The following is a 12,225-nucleotide window of genomic DNA, read 5'->3' on the forward strand; positions in this document are numbered from 1 at the left end:
TCTCAATTACCAACTGGATCACCCAGCACATACACCTATCTTCTCTGACCATCCAAGGGAGACCCGTGGAACACAGTTCGGCCTTCTGCGATGAAACTTTTGGATGCAGTGTGTGCTGCATGTGGTGAACGGCACAAACCCCGAACTGCCCTCAGCAGGCCTACCTGGGTGACTTCGGATGTTCCCAATGCCTAGCAATGCTCGGGGTTACTCTCTGCATTACTTCGGGCTGGACCTAAAGTCCAGTTTCCGCATCACCTAGAGAGACGTCGAGCAGGAGTCCCCAAACCGAATTGGAGCCCCGGTGGTTTCTTTCAGGGCCGCTTAGTTTTCCTCAACGTGGCAGACCCGCAGGGAACGAAACCCTGCCAAGAACCGCGTTCCTGGGGCTGTTTCAAAGCTGTGGGACGCTCGCCTCAGAGAACACCTTAGTTCCCGGCCCTTCCAACTGCATAGGGAGGGATGTGCCCAGAGCTGTGTATCCCTTGCTTGTGCTCAGAAGGCTTTGGGTACGCCGTGTACTTCCTGGGAAAGAAGTGCCCACGTGAGAGTCTTGAGCGCTGTGAGGCATACTAAAGCTAAAGCCGTCCACTGACTAAGACCTCCTGGAAACCGGGGCGCCCCTATCTCTGGGAATGGGAAAATGTGCACCTTACCTCGAGACTAGAGGTCACATTTAGTGGGCACCTTAGCTACAGTATGCTCCTGGGGGTGAGCTCCCCGGAAGGAATCGCAAGCACCTGGTTTCTTTTGGAAAAACTCACCGCTCCTCAGAGGAATCTGTGGAGTGAATAGTAGCAGGCGGCTTGGAAGCTGCAACGAAGTGGCTTTCCAAAGGGGGAAAGTCGGGCTTCTCCCACATCCTCCCAGTGCCAACTTGAGCCCACGACGCATTTGCCAGCACTCGCTGACTGACACCTGGAGACTTTCAGCAACCCTGGGCCTTTCTAGGATCCCACTTCGTTGGACGGGGGGTGTTCTGCGTGCCACGAGGAGCAGCACCCGCTTAATGACTTAGTCAGGCCGAGGGGACCTTGCCTCGTCCAAATGCCTCAGAGTCGTACCGGCTTTTCTGTACTTTCTGTCAGGCTGCACCTGCAGTGTACCTTGCGTCACAATAGTGAGATGACAGGTTAAGGGTTGCCAGGATGCACTTTAGGCTCAGGGATTCTCTCAGTGCCGTTCGGAGGGCCTCCACAGAGGGAGAGCCACGCTGAATGTAATACTGGCCAAAACTTTGCCCCGGGGCTGCCTTACAGCTGTAGACATCAAGCTCTGCAAGCGAGAAGCAGTTCACTGCCCTTCGCTCTGCGTAGCAAGAGCTGACCCCAGCAGTCTGTCCTGTGTTGTGTGGCTCGGAAAACAAAACGGGGACTCCCAGCGCACATGCTCTCCCTCAGAAGGAATTCACACGCGACTCTCTTAGGCCTACGCAAAGCCGCAGAGGAGTTAAAGCACTCTATGGAGTCAGGGTTCATGGAGGTGGCTGCCCACCCAACTTGGCTGATAGGAAGCGCTCGCGCTTCCCTTGAGGCTAGGGGTCACTTTGACTTCACACTTTAGCTAGGGCAAGCGTGGGATGAGCTCCCAGCAAGGCACTGGAGACCACCTGGATTCGTAGGAGAAAACTCACTGTCTTCACTGAGGCACTCCTGGAGGTGACTAGAAGACGGGTAAGGGCAGTGTCTTTCAGTCATCCTTGAGGCCGCCACTATCGACCTTTCAAATGGGGAAAAGACTGCCCTCTGCCAGGCTTCTCAATTACCAACTGGATCACCCAGCACATACACCTATCTTCTCTGACCATCCAAGGGAGACCCGTGGAACACAGTTCGGCCTTCTGCGATGAAACTTTTGGATGCAGTGTGTGCTGCATGTGGTGAACGGCACAAACCCCGAACTGCCCTCAGCAGGCCTACCTGGGTGACTTCGGATGTTCCCAATGCCTAGCAATGCTCGGGGTTACTCTCTGCATTACTTCGGGCTGGACCTAAAGTCCAGTTTCCGCATCACCTAGAGAGACGTCGAGCAGGAGTCCCCAAACCGAATTGGAGCCCCGGTGGTTTCTTTCAGGGCCGCTTAGTTTTCCTCAACGTGGCAGACCCGCAGGGAACGAAACCCTGCCAAGAACCGCGTTCCTGGGGCTGTTTCAAAGCTGTGGGACGCTCGCCTCAGAGAACACCTTAGTTCCCGGCCCTTCCAACTGCATAGGGAGGGATGTGCCCAGAGCTGTGTATCCCTTGCTTGTGCTCAGAAGGCTTTGGGTACGCCGTGTACTTCCTGGGAAAGAAGTGCCCACGTGAGAGTCTTGAGCGCTGTGAGGCATACTAAAGCTAAAGCCGTCCACTGACTAAGACCTCCTGGAAACCGGGGCGCCCCTATCTCTGGGAATGGGAAAATGTGCACCTTACCTCGAGACTAGAGGTCACATTTAGTGGGCACCTTAGCTACAGTATGCTCCTGGGGGTGAGCTCCCCGGAAGGAATCGCAAGCACCTGGTTTCTTTTGGAAAAACTCACCGCTCCTCAGAGGAATCTGTGGAGTGAATAGTAGCAGGCGGCTTGGAAGCTGCAACGAAGTGGCTTTCCAAAGGGGGAAAGTCGGGCTTCTCCCACATCCTCCCAGTGCCAACTTGAGCCCACGACGCATTTGCCAGCACTCGCTGACTGACACCTGGAGACTTTCAGCAACCCTGGGCCTTTCTAGGATCCCACTTCGTTGGACGGGGGGTGTTCTGCGTGCCACGAGGAGCAGCACCCGCTTAATGACTTAGTCAGGCCGAGGGGACCTTGCCTCGTCCAAATGCCTCAGAGTCGTACCGGCTTTTCTGTACTTTCTGTCAGGCTGCACCTGCAGTGTACCTTGCGTCACAATAGTGAGATGACAGGTTAAGGGTTGCCAGGATGCACTTTAGGCTCAGGGATTCTCTCAGTGCCGTTCGGAGGGCCTCCACAGAGGGAGAGCCACGCTGAATGTAATACTGGCCAAAACTTTGCCCCGGGGCTGCCTTACAGCTGTAGACATCAAGCTCTGCAAGCGAGAAGCAGTTCACTGCCCTTCGCTCTGCGTAGCAAGAGCTGACCCCAGCAGTCTGTCCTGTGTTGTGTGGCTCGGAAAACAAAACGGGGACTCCCAGCGCACATGCTCTCCCTCAGAAGGAATTCACACGCGACTCTCTTAGGCCTACGCAAAGCCGCAGAGGAGTTAAAGCACTCTATGGAGTCAGGGTTCATGGAGGTGGCTGCCCACCCAACTTGGCTGATAGGAAGCGCTCGCGCTTCCCTTGAGGCTAGGGGTCACTTTGACTTCACACTTTAGCTAGGGCAAGCGTGGGATGAGCTCCCAGCAAGGCACTGGAGACCACCTGGATTCGTAGGAGAAAACTCACTGTCTTCACTGAGGCACTCCTGGAGGTGACTAGAAGACGGGTAAGGGCAGTGTCTTTCAGTCAGCCTTGAGGCCGCCACTATCGACCTTTCAAATGGGGAAAAGACTGCCCTCTGCCAGGCTTCTCAATTACCAACTGGATCACCCAGCACATACACCTATCTTCTCTGACCATCCAAGGGAGACCCGTGGAACACAGTTCGGCCTTCTGCGATGAAACTTTTGGATGCAGTGTGTGCTGCATGTGGTGAACGGCACAAACCCCGAACTGCCCTCAGCAGGCCTACCTGGGTGACTTCGGATGTTCCCAATGCCTAGCAATGCTCGGGGTTACTCTCTGCATTACTTCGGGCTGGACCTAAAGTCCAGTTTCCGCATCACCTAGAGAGACGTCGAGCAGGAGTCCCCAAACCGAATTGGAGCCCCGGTGGTTTCTTTCAGGGCCGCTTAGTTTTCCTCAACGTGGCAGACCCGCAGGGAACGAAACCCTGCCAAGAACCGCGTTCCTGGGGCTGTTTCAAAGCTGTGGGACGCTCGCCTCAGAGAACACCTTAGTTCCCGGCCCTTCCAACTGCATAGGGAGGGATGTGCCCAGAGCTGTGTATCCCTTGCTTGTGCTCAGAAGGCTTTGGGTACGCCGTGTACTTCCTGGGAAAGAAGTGCCCACGTGAGAGTCTTGAGCGCTGTGAGGCATACTAAAGCTAAAGCCGTCCACTGACTAAGACCTCCTGGAAACCGGGGCGCCCCTATCTCTGGGAATGGGAAAATGTGCACCTTACCTCGAGACTAGAGGTCACATTTAGTGGGCACCTTAGCTACCGTATGCTCCTGGGGGTGAGCTCCCCGGAAGGAATCGCAAGCACCTGGTTTCTTTTGGAAAAACTCACCGCTCCTCAGAGGAATCTGTGGAGTGAATAGTAGCAGGCGGCTTGGAAGCTGCAACGAAGTGGCTTTCCAAAGGGGGAAAGTCGGGCTTCTCCCACATCCTCCCAGTGCCAACTTGAGCCCACGACGCATTTGCCAGCACTCGCTGACTGACACCTGGAGACTTTCAGCAACCCTGGGCCTTTCTAGGATCCCACTTCGTTGGACGGGGGGTGTTCTGCGTGCCACGAGGAGCAGCACCCGCTTAATGACTTAGTCAGGCCGAGGGGACCTTGCCTCGTCCAAATGCCTCAGAGTCGTACCGGCTTTTCTGTACTTTCTGTCAGGCTGCACCTGCAGTGTACCTTGCGTCACAATAGTGAGATGACAGGTTAAGGGTTGCCAGGATGCACTTTAGGCTCAGGGATTCTCTCAGTGCCGTTCGGAGGGCCTCCACAGAGGGAGAGCCACGCTGAATGTAATACTGGCCAAAACTTTGTCCCGGGGCTGCCTTACAGCTGTAGACATCAAGCTCTGCAAGCGAGAAGCAGTTCACTGCCCTTCGCTCTGCGTAGCAAGAGCTGACCCCAGCAGTCTGTCCTGTGTTGTGTGGCTCGGAAAACAAAACGGGGACTCCCAGCGCACATGCTCTCCCTCAGAAGGAATTCACACGCGACTCTCTTAGGCCTACGCAAAGCCGCAGAGGAGTTAAAGCACTCTATGGCGTCAGGGTTCATGGAGGTGGCTGCCCACCCAACTTGGCTGATAGGAAGCGCTCGCGCTTCCCTTGAGGCTAGGGGTCACTTTGACTTCACACTTTAGCTAGGGCAAGCGTGGGATGAGCTCCCAGCAAGGCACTGGAGACCACCTGGATTCGTAGGAGAAAACTCACTGTCTTCACTGAGGCACTCCTGGAGGTGACTAGAAGACGGGTAAGGGCAGTGTCTTTCAGTCAGCCTTGAGGCCGCCACTATCGACCTTTCAAATGGGGAAAAGACTGCCCTCTGCCAGGCTTCTCAATTACCAACTGGATCACCCAGCACATACACCTATCTTCTCTGACCATCCAAGGGAGACCCGTGGAACACAGTTCGGCCTTCTGCGATGAAACTTTTGGATGCAGTGTGTGCTGCATGTGGTGAACGGCACAAACCCCGAACTGCCCTCAGCAGGCCTACCTGGGTGACTTCGGATGTTCCCAATGCCTAGCAATGCTCGGGGTTACTCTCTGCATTACTTCGGGCTGGACCTAAAGTCCAGTTTCCGCATCACCTAGAGAGACGTCGAGCAGGAGTCCCCAAACCGAATTGGAGCCCCGGTGGTTTCTTTCAGGGCCGCTTAGTTTTCCTCAACGTGGCAGACCCGCAGGGAACGAAACCCTGCCAAGAACCGCGTTCCTGGGGCTGTTTCAAAGCTGTGGGACGCTCGCCTCAGAGAACACCTTAGTTCCCGGCCCTTCCAACTGCATAGGGAGGGATGTGCCCAGAGCTGTATATCCCTTGCTTGTGCTCAGAAGGCTTTGGGTACGCCGTGTACTTCCTGGGAAAGAAGTGCCCACGTGAGAGTCTTGAGCGCTGTGAGGCATACTAAAGCTAAAGCCGTCCACTGACTAAGACCTCCTGGAAACCGGGGCGCCCCTATCTCTGGGAATGGGAAAATGTGCACCTTACCTCGAGACTAGAGGTCACATTTAGTGGGCACCTTAGCTACAGTATGCTCCTGGGGGTGAGCTCCCCGGAAGGAATCGCAAGCACCTGGTTTCTTTTGGAAAAACTCACCGCTCCTCAGAGGAATCTGTGGAGTGAATAGTAGCAGGCGGCTTGGAAGCTGCAACGAAGTGGCTTTCCAAAGGGGGAAAGTCGGGCTTCTCCCACATCCTCCCAGTGCCAACTTGAGCCCACGACGCATTTGCCAGCACTCGCTGACTGACACCTGGAGACTTTCAGCAACCCTGGGCCTTTCTAGGATCCCACTTCGTTGGACGGGGGGTGTTCTGCGTGCCACGAGGAGCAGCACCCGCTTAATGACTTAGTCAGGCCGAGGGGACCTTGCCTCGTCCAAATGCCTCAGAGTCGTACCGGCTTTTCTGTACTTTCTGTCAGGCTGCACCTGCAGTGTACCTTGCGTCACAATAGTGAGATGACAGGTTAAGGGTTGCCAGGATGCACTTTAGGCTCAGGGATTCTCTCAGTGCCGTTCGGAGGGCCTCCACAGAGGGAGAGCCACGCTGAATGTAATACTGGCCAAAACTTTGCCCCGGGGCTGCCTTACAGCTGTAGACATCAAGCTCTGCAAGCGAGAAGCAGTTCACTGCCCTTCGCTCTGCGTAGCAAGAGCTGACCCCAGCAGTCTGTCCTGTGTTGTGTGGCTCGGAAAACAAAACGGGGACTCCCAGCGCACATGCTCTCCCTCAGAAGGAATTCACACGCGACTCTCTTAGGCCTACGCAAAGCCGCAGAGGAGTTAAAGCACTCTATGGAGTCAGGGTTCATGGAGGTGGCTGCCCACCCAACTTGGCTGATAGGAAGCGCTCGCGCTTCCCTTGAGGCTAGGGGTCACTTTGACTTCACACTTTAGCTAGGGCAAGCGTGGGATGAGCTCCCAGCAAGGCACTGGAGACCACCTGGATTCGTAGGAGAAAACTCACTGTCTTCACTGAGGCACTCCTGGAGGTGACTAGAAGACGGGTAAGGGCAGTGTCTTTCAGTCAGCCTTGAGGCCGCCACTATCGACCTTTCAAATGGGGAAAAGACTGCCCTCTGCCAGGCTTCTCAATTACCAACTGGATCACCCAGCACATACACCTATCTTCTCTGACCATCCAAGGGAGACCCGTGGAACACAGTTCGGCCTTCTGCGATGAAACTTTTGGATGCAGTGTGTGCTGCATGTGGTGAACGGCACAAACCCCGAACTGCCCTCAGCAGGCCTACCTGGGTGACTTCGGATGTTCCCAATGCCTAGCAATGCTCGGGGTTACTCTCTGCATTACTTCGGGCTGGACCTAAAGTCCAGTTTCCGCATCACCTAGAGAGACGTCGAGCAGGAGTCCCCAAACCGAATTGGAGCCCCGGTGGTTTCTTTCAGGGCCGCTTAGTTTTCCTCAACGTGGCAGACCCGCAGGGAACGAAACCCTGCCAAGAACCGCGTTCCTGGGGCTGTTTCAAAGCTGTGGGACGCTCGCCTCAGAGAACACCTTAGTTCCCGGCCCTTCCAACTGCATAGGGAGGGATGTGCCCAGAGCTGTGTATCCCTTGCTTGTGCTCAGAAGGCTTTGGGTACGCCGTGTACTTCCTGGGAAAGAAGTGCCCACGTGAGAGTCTTGAGCGCTGTGAGGCATACTAAAGCTAAAGCCGTCCACTGACTAAGACCTCCTGGAAACCGGGGCGCCCCTATCTCTGGGAATGGGAAAATGTGCACCTTACCTCGAGACTAGAGGTCACATTTAGTGGGCACCTTAGCTACAGTATGCTCCTGGGGGTGAGCTCCCCGGAAGGAATCGCAAGCACCTGGTTTCTTTTGGAAAAACTCACCGCTCCTCAGAGGAATCTGTGGAGTGAATAGTAGCAGGCGGCTTGGAAGCTGCAACGAAGTGGCTTTCCAAAGGGGGAAAGTCGGGCTTCTCCCACATCCTCCCAGTGCCAACTTGAGCCCACGACGCATTTGCCAGCACTCGCTGACTGACACCTGGAGACTTTCAGCAACCCTGGGCCTTTCTAGGATCCCACTTCGTTGGACGGGGTGTGTTCTGCGTGCCACGAGGAGCAGCACCCGCTTAATGACTTAGTCAGGCCGAGGGGACCTTGCCTCGTCCAAATGCCTCAGAGTCGTACCGGCTTTTCTGTACTTTCTGTCAGGCTGCACCTGCAGTGTACCTTGCGTCACAATAGTGAGATGACAGGTTAAGGGTTGCCAGGATGCACTTTAGGCTCAGGGATTCTCTCAGTGCCGTTCGGAGGGCCTCCACAGAGGGAGAGCCACGCTGAATGTAATACTGGCCAAAACTTTGTCCCGGGGCTGCCTTACAGCTGTAGACATCAAGCTCTGCAAGCGAGAAGCAGTTCACTGCCCTTCGCTCTGCGTAGCAAGAGCTGACCCCAGCAGTCTGTCCTGTGTTGTGTGGCTCGGAAAACAAAACGGGGACTCCCAGCGCACATGCTCTCCCTCAGAAGGAATTCACACGCGACTCTCTTAGGCCTACGCAAAGCCGCAGAGGAGTTAAAGCACTCTATGGAGTCAGGGTTCATGGAGGTGGCTGCCCACCCAACTTGGCTGATAGGAAGCGCTCGCGCTTCCCTTGAGGCTAGGGGTCACTTTGACTTCACACTTTAGCTAGGGCAAGCGTGGGATGAGCTCCCAGCAAGGCACTGGAGACCACCTGGATTCGTAGGAGAAAACTCACTGTCTTCACTGAGGCACTCCTGGAGGTGACTAGAAGACGGGTAAGGGCAGTGTCTTTCAGTCAGCCTTGAGGCCGCCACTATCGACCTTTCAAATGGGGAAAAGACTGCCCTCTGCCAGGCTTCTCAATTACCAACTGGATCACCCAGCACATACACCTATCTTCTCTGACCATCCAAGGGAGACCCGTGGAACACAGTTCGGCCTTCTGCGATGAAACTTTTGGATGCAGTGTGTGCTGCATGTGGTGAACGGCACAAACCCCGAACTGCCCTCAGCAGGCCTACCTGGGTGACTTCGGATGTTCCCAATGCCTAGCAATGCTCGGGGTTACTCTCTGCATTACTTCGGGCTGGACCTAAAGTCCAGTTTCCGCATCACCTAGAGAGACGTCGAGCAGGAGTCCCCAAACCGAATTGGAGCCCCGGTGGTTTCTTTCAGGGCCGCTTAGTTTTCCTCAACGTGGCAGACCCGCAGGGAACGAAACCCTGCCAAGAACCGCGTTCCTGGGGCTGTTTCAAAGCTGTGGGACGCTCGCCTCAGAGAACACCTTAGTTCCCGGCCCTTCCAACTGCATAGGGAGGGATGTGCCCAGAGCTGTGTATCCCTTGCTTGTGCTCAGAAGGCTTTGGGTACGCCGTGTACTTCCTGGGAAAGAAGTGCCCACGTGAGAGTCTTGAGCGCTGTGAGGCATACTAAAGCTAAAGCCGTCCACTGACTAAGACCTCCTGGAAACCGGGGCGCCCCTATCTCTGGGAATGGGAAAATGTGCACCTTACCTCGAGACTAGAGGTCACATTTAGTGGGCACCTTAGCTACAGTATGCTCCTGGGGGTGAGCTCCCCGGAAGGAATCGCAAGCACCTGGTTTCTTTTGGAAAAACTCACCGCTCCTCAGAGGAATCTGTGGAGTGAATAGTAGCAGGCGGCTTGGAAGCTGCAACGAAGTGGCTTTCCAAAGGGGGAAAGTCGGGCTTCTCCCACATCCTCCCAGTGCCAACTTGAGCCCACGACGCATTTGCCAGCACTCGCTGACTGACACCTGGAGACTTTCAGCAACCCTGGGCCTTTCTAGGATCCCACTTCGTTGGACGGGGGGTGTTCTGCGTGCCACGAGGAGCAGCACCCGCTTAATGACTTAGTCAGGCCGAGGGGACCTTGCCTCGTCCAAATGCCTCAGAGTCGTACCGGCTTTTCTGTACTTTCTGTCAGGCTGCACCTGCAGTGTACCTTGCGTCACAATAGTGAGATGACAGGTTAAGGGTTGCCAGGATGCACTTTAGGCTCAGGGATTCTCTCAGTGCCGTTCGGAGGGCCTCCACAGAGGGAGAGCCACGCTGAATGTAATACTGGCCAAAACTTTGCCCCGGGGCTGCCTTACAGCTGTAGACATCAAGCTCTGCAAGCGAGAAGCAGTTCACTGCCCTTCGCTCTGCGTAGCAAGAGCTGACCCCAGCAGTCTGTCCTGTGTTGTGTGGCTCGGAAAACAAAACGGGGACTCCCAGCGCACATGCTCTCCCTCAGAAGGAATTCACACGCGACTCTCTTAGGCCTACGCAAAGCCGCAGAGGAGTTAAAGCACTCTATGGAGTCAGGGTTCATGGAGGTGGCTGCCCACCCAACTTGGCTGATAGGAAGCGCTCGTGCTTCCCTTGAGGCTAGGGGTCACTTTGACTTCACACTTTAGCTAGGGCAAGCGTGGGATGAGCTCCCAGCAAGGCACTGGAGACCACCTGGATTCGTAGGAGAAAACTCACTGTCTTCACTGAGGCACTCCTGGAGGTGACTAGAAGACGGGTAAGGGCAGTGTCTTTCAGTCAGCCTTGAGGCCGCCACTATCGACCTTTCAAATGGGGAAAAGACTGCCCTCTGCCAGGCTTCTCAATTACCAACTGGATCACCCAGCACATACACCTATCTTCTCTGACCATCCAAGGGAGACCCGTGGAACACAGTTCGGCCTTCTGCGATGAAACTTTTGGATGCAGTGTGTGCTGCATGTGGTGAACGGCACAAACCCCGAACTGCCCTCAGCAGGCCTACCTGGGTGACTTCGGATGTTCCCAATGCCTAGCAATGCTCGGGGTTACTCTCTGCATTACTTCGGGCTGGACCTAAAGTCCAGTTTCCGCATCACCTAGAGAGACGTCGAGCAGGAGTCCCCAAACCGAATTGGAGCCCCGGTGGTTTCTTTCAGGGCCGCTTAGTTTTCCTCAACGTGGCAGACCCGCAGGGAACGAAACCCTGCCAAGAACCGCGTTCCTGGGGCTGTTTCAAAGCTGTGGGACGCTCGCCTCAGAGAACACCTTAGTTCCCGGCCCTTCCAACTGCATAGGGAGGGATGTGCCCAGAGCTGTGTATCCCTTGCTTGTGCTCAGAAGGCTTTGGGTACGCCGTGTACTTCCTGGGAAAGAAGTGCCCACGTGAGAGTCTTGAGCGCTGTGAGGCATACTAAAGCTAAAGCCGTCCACTGACTAAGACCTCCTGGAAACCGGGGCGCCCCTATCTCTGGGAATGGGAAAATGTGCACCTTACCTCGAGACTAGAGGTCACATTTAGTGGGCACCTTAGCTACAGTATGCTCCTGGGGGTGAGCTCCCCGGAAGGAATCGCAAGCACCTGGTTTCTTTTGGAAAAACTCACCGCTCCTCAGAGGAATCTGTGGAGTGAATAGTAGCAGGCGGCTTGGAAGCTGCAACGAAGTGGCTTTCCAAAGGGGGAAAGTCGGGCTTCTCCCACATCCTCCCAGTGCCAACTTGAGCCCACGACGCATTTGCCAGCACTCGCTGACTGACACCTGGAGACTTTCAGCAACCCTGGGCCTTTCTAGGATCCCACTTCGTTGGACGGGGGGTGTTCTGCGTGCCACGAGGAGCAGCACCCGCTTAATGACTTAGTCAGGCCGAGGGGACCTTGCCTCGTCCAAATGCCTCAGAGTCGTACCGGCTTTTCTGTACTTTCTGTCAGGCTGCACCTGCAGTGTACCTTGCGTCACAATAGTGAGATGACAGGTTAAGGGTTGCCAGGATGCACTTTAGGCTCAGGGATTCTCTCAGTGCCGTTCGGAGGGCCTCCACAGAGGGAGAGCCACGCTGAATGTAATACTGGCCAAAACTTTGTCCCGGGGCTGCCTTACAGCTGTAGACATCAAGCTCTGCAAGCGAGAAGCAGTTCACTGCCCTTCGCTCTGCGTAGCAAGAGCTGACCCCAGCAGTCTGTCCTGTGTTGTGTGGCTCGGAAAACAAAACGGGGACTCCCAGCGCACATGCTCTCCCTCAGAAGGAATTCACACGCGACTCTCTTAGGCCTACGCAAAGCCGCAGAGGAGTTAAAGCACTCTATGGCGTCAGGGTTCATGGAGGTGGCTGCCCACCCAACTTGGCTGATAGGAAGCGCTCGTGCTTCCCTTGAGGCTAGGGGTCACTTTGACTTCACACTTTAGCTAGGGCAAGCGTGGGATGAGCTCCCAGCAAGGCACTGGAGACCACCTGGATTCGTAGGAGAAAACTCACTGTCTTCACTGAGGCACTCCTGGAGGTGACTAGAAGACGGGTAAGGGCAGTGTCTTTCAGTC

The sequence above is a fragment of the Mesoplodon mirus genome (assembly GCF_964341445.2).
Source record: "Mesoplodon mirus genome assembly, chromosome: 4".
NCBI classification, from domain to species: domain Eukaryota; kingdom Metazoa; phylum Chordata; class Mammalia; order Artiodactyla; family Ziphiidae; genus Mesoplodon; species Mesoplodon mirus.